The sequence below is a fragment of the Teleopsis dalmanni genome, chromosome 1 (genome assembly GCF_002237135.1).
Source record: "Teleopsis dalmanni isolate 2A chromosome 1, ASM223713v2, whole genome shotgun sequence".
Classification (NCBI taxonomy): domain Eukaryota; kingdom Metazoa; phylum Arthropoda; class Insecta; order Diptera; family Diopsidae; genus Teleopsis; species Teleopsis dalmanni.
This window is the reverse complement of record NC_051846.1, coordinates 59,686,030-59,691,155: the sequence shown is the minus strand read 5'-3', so window position 1 is coordinate 59,691,155 and position 5,126 is coordinate 59,686,030. Positions and strand designations below refer to the sequence as shown.

Genomic DNA, 5,126 nt, shown 5'->3' with positions numbered 1-5,126 from the left:
TAATAATGTAAATAGGTTTGTTTGTATTTTAACTTTTATTGGTAGTTCCATTTCCTTTAATTTATGTGTCCAATGGTCACATTTGCTTTTATTTTGGAACTTTAAATACTTCAGGTGCTTCATGCTTTCACAAAACTTTTGACATAATAACATTGATTGGGGACTGAAAAGTTCAGTTTTAAGCAAAGTTTATTTTGAGTGGTAAGAGCCATTTATACTGAGAATTAAAAGGTGATATGTTTATGAAGGAATAATAATCTTTTATTTTTTATAAAATTGATTAATTATGAAGAAATCTACAAAAATAATATTTACGAATATTTTTTATAAATAATCTTTAATCTATTGATATTTCTGATAAGGTTAGTTATTTTATAGTGACCATTCATGTTTGCTACTGACATACCTTGTGATCAAAAAAGAACTTATTTGTTCTTTTTTTTAATTCCCGCGCTTATCCAATCGGTAAATTTTTTTTATTTTCACCCTGGCAACACTATTATACACATTCTGTCAAAGTTTAACGCATATCGTGCGATTAGTTTTTGTTTGGCGTCTATGCAAAGAAGTCGAAAAATTTTCGTGTGGCGATTTTTAGCTGAATTTCATTCGAAAAACGCGTCGCTGTGATGTGGCCAAAGAGATGATTGATGATTTCCAACGCAGATAGTGACCCCACATTCATCGAACGCATCATAACTGGTGATGAGACATGGGTCCATCTATCTATGAATTTGACATGCCCACCAAACCACAATCGACCGAATTGTGCTTCGAAGGTGAGCCGAAACCGAAAAGAGAACGCCAAAGTCGGTCCAAAATTAAGATTATGCTGACTGTTTTCTTCGATATTCGTGGTGTGGTGCACTATGAATTCCTTCCGGATGGTCAAATGGTCAAACGATCAATAAGAGGTATTATTTTGCCGTTATGCGTCGTTTGCGTAAGGCCATTTGCAAAAAGAGGCCAGATTTATGGAAGGAAAACTCATGGATTTTACACCACGATAACGCACCGGCTTACACAGCGTTGGTTGTGTGGCAGTTTTTGGCCAAAAACTTTACCAATATCATCAACCAAGCATCAAGTACCGTACTCTCCAGATATGGCCCCGTGTGACCTTTTCCTCTTACCCCGACTCAAATTGCCTTTGCGAGGACCATAGATGCGTTTTGAGACCATAGAGGTCATAAAACAGAATTCGCTGCGTGAACTAAAGAAAAATACTTAAAAATACTTAGACCGCTTTGAACTAAAACCATACATTTTATTTATTTTTCAAAAATTTTAAATATATTTAAGTAAATGGTTTAATATCTTTATGAATAGAATTAAAAAAAAAATTTTTTTAAAAATAAAGACAATATAAAAAATAATGTGATGCTACTTGAAAATAAAACTTTTTAACTAATATACGTGTATAGCAATCTAATTAGTCATATTTTTTCACCAGTTGGGCTCAGGAAAGTCATAATGAATACGTGTATGTGCAGAAAAATTAGTATGTCTGTTTCATTGGGTCTGAAAGAAGTAACATATAGTAGTTAAAAGGAATAATTTATATTTCTTACTCCTTTTGATTTCAATATCATCGAATGAAACTTTTAAGAATCCAAGAATGACTTAATAAATTTGGTAGACGTCAATATATAACTTCTGTTGATTGCTTTCAAATACACCCTTAAAAGTCTAAATATATATATTTCAAAATCAAATAATCTGAGATGAGTACGACTACGACTTTACCTCGCCTCCTAAAGGTTATTTTATAGTATCGACTATCTACTTCTGTGGCATCCTCCACAAAGCCGTGTTTTTTAGTCATGCTGATGATCTGTTGTAAATTAGCAAGCCCGGCAATTATTTCATTTAACTGAATTGTTGGCGTTGAGTGCATCGAAATTTCTTCAACCCAAATTTCACTGCTATTAGAAAAATATTGAGGCATAAAATAAACTATTAATTCACTATTGCTTTGTAGCCGTGAAATGCCATTGGCAAGGTCAATAGTTCTATAAGACTTCGCAACTCGGCTTCTTACTGAATTCAACGATGTTTTGTTCCAAATGGTAATAAATACTAACTTTTTAATGTTTCCTCTCCTTTCCAATATTGTCGAAAAGCGTTTGAATACATCGTTATGGAATGAATCTGCAATATTATTCCAATTATATACCAAGTAGTTCCTTCTCCTGTAATGGGTAATCATTGAATGATTGTGACGATGACGGTTTGCTAAACGTTCCATATAATAAGTAATTTTGTTTCGAACTTTCGATAAAAATCCATTGCAATACGGCATTGCGTACGAAAAATATTTTAAATATTTCGATTTTAATATAGAAATTTTCTGATATTAAACAAACTTTAAAAAATAAAAAAAATTGATTTTTCTCGGAAAGACATGATTAGAAATTAATAGCATTATTTTCAAGTAAAAATATCACATTTAAAAAACTGTGATGTTTTGAAGATAAAAATTTCATGTTACTGCGGATGTATCTCCATGGGCAAAACATCATCCAAAAAAAATTAACAAAACTCTATATTTCATTATAAATTTTTTTTTACATTTGCAATAGCTTTCGTATTCTATTTGCAATATATGTACGATGTTTAGGAATATTATATGATCTTAACATCAAGAAAACGTTAAAATGATCTGATATACATTGATGCTATCTTAATGCATTTAGTGATGTTGGAGAGTTAAGTACGTTCTTAGTGGGTGCATCAGTTATGTAGAGAAGTTGTTGGGTTTTTTATTTGTATATTTAAGATAGTAGGCTGTAGCTCAGGAAATCTATTATAATGTTTCGGTTTCGACTTACAGGTCCCGATGCATGGCGTATAGTATTTACTACGCGCCTTAATACCTTGTCTAAAATGTTGGTTTATCATTAATTATATTGTTATCACTTGTGTGTCTCCTTGCCAATAAGCTGTATCTTCATACAGTTTTATTTTTTAATGATAATATTAAGTTTCTGTCAATTCTGACATTGTGTTTATTTGTTTTAGTTTTAGATTAGATTAGATTCAAAAACGGGTTGGGAACTTAGTACTGCATCCTTTAAGGATTATTGTGACACACCCACTTCATATTTTATGAATGCAACTAAAAGTTGAAAAGATTTTTATGTATATATTTAATAAGCTAATATACTTTTCATACATATGTACTCAATAAGCACTAATTTTATAATTTTAAGATTGAGTCGCCATTGGCTCTTGAAGTGATAAGGGTGTTAAGACCATGCTAGGGATTTTAAGTTGATTCATTCTTAATTAAAGCAATAGAGGGAGAAATGTTGAAGTTTCATACAAATGCTAAAATTGTGAGGCTTTCTATTATCGAAATGTCATTTGAATCGAAATAGAAGAGGAGGCAAATACAGAAATTGATCGCAGACAGTTCTCTGGCAATGCATTGGCTCTGTATTCTAAAAAATAATGGTAAAAATTTTTCTAATGCATCCTAAAATAGCGATAGTAATGTTTAACTTAAATCACAGTATTGCTCCAGTTATTACATTTTACTAGTTTATAAGTTTACTAGTTACTAGATTTGAGATACTTAAAGAATTCTTATTCTTCATTTACTGTCAAGATATTCAGACTGGTAATTTTTAACTAACAATTTTTGATGAAGTTTTGGAAATATCCAATGGACATTTTCTTCGTGCTTTTTTTATTTTATTTTCATGAATTTCATTGAAACAAAAAAAGCTCTTCTATTCTCAAAATATATGCAATGAAACGTATATAAATGTATGTGGTATACTGTAGCACATATATGAAATTGCAAACTATACAATTGCGAGATATCTTGGTTTCTGTGCTAAATATTTAAATGATTATAGCATGGTGACAACCTCAGGTAATTTTTCCAAAATCCCAAAATTATTATACGAATGCACCAAAATCGCATGATAAAAAAGTTGTGTGAAAGTTGATCAGTAAATGTCAGAGAAAAATTTTGATCAGTAAATGTCAAAGGCATATTAATGGATATATAGACAGTGGCCTGAATGAAGGACAACATAGTTGCTAATAAAATATGTCTTTGCGTTGGCTTTAATAAGCACTAATGATCATTAAGTCAGTTAGAACTTTTCTTTTGGGTCTCTTTGATATGCAAAGCATCTTTATGAACGATATATGTATTAAATGTTAATATGTAAATATATTTTAAATAAGTGAATATGAAATCTAATAAGTATTTTAATAAAAATTAATTAATGTTATTAAAACAAAAATATTATAATATTTTTTAAACATATACAGTCAAACTTCCATAAGGGTCGACTCACGAAGACTTTAAGTTAAAGAATTTTTTTGTAATTGTATGTAATTTTCTCTCTAAACCCTGTCGCACTCTATTTAGAAAACTCTCTATTTATTATAGAAAACTCGAGTTATTAAAGTTCGAGTTATGGAAGTTGGACTGTATGTATAATATATTATTTTAATTAATAACCAAGTAAATTCTTGGCCTGGCCTGATTTTCAGTGGTCTTTGGAAAGGTCTAAGGGTTTAATTTGTTAATTCACCAGATAAAAATTAAAAAGTTGTTTGAATTTAAACTTTTCTTGATCATTATAATATATTTGTTGATATGAAAGATATTATTATCTGTTTTAATTAGTTTTAATTAATTTTACTTTAAATAAATTCAATTTAAATGTTTTTGTTACTTCATATATTACGTATTGTTGAACTTATATCTGAAATATATCACGCTAATTACTTAAAATATTCCATAGTATTATATATACCATGATTTTGCTTAGTCATATCATATCGAAAAACGAAATCGAATCTTAATTCATTCATGTCATTAAATTCTAAAGCAATCTAATGATATTCAATGAAGTTATAAGTTTTTTACTCTATACTTCTGCATCCATCATCTTCTATTACCTAATTAGGAAAGTATAATACTTTCATTTTATGGTTCAATATAAGCGAAATAAACTTCAAGAGCTGCTTTCATAAGCTGCCATTTGCTGCATATAAACGTGAATCAATTTGAAGTTGCTTCATTTGCAGGAACTGTCAATCAGTTTCCAGTCAAATGCAGTTAATGCAACGTTACTTCAACATGTTGCAAATGGCATCAATGG

General features: G+C 29.8%; 1 long non-coding RNA gene across 1 annotated transcript; it reads right to left on the bottom strand.

Annotated features, from left to right (window-relative positions):
- Nucleotides 1-1,382: 1,382 nt before the first annotated feature.
- On the bottom strand, nt 1,383-2,325 carry LOC119672114. Its single transcript, XR_005251865.1, has 3 exons — nt 1,747-2,325; nt 1,572-1,689; nt 1,383-1,521 (listed from the first exon to the last, which is right to left on the bottom strand). It is a non-coding gene; the product is annotated as an uncharacterized LOC119672114 (long non-coding RNA).
- Nucleotides 2,326-5,126: the final 2,801 nt, after the last annotated feature.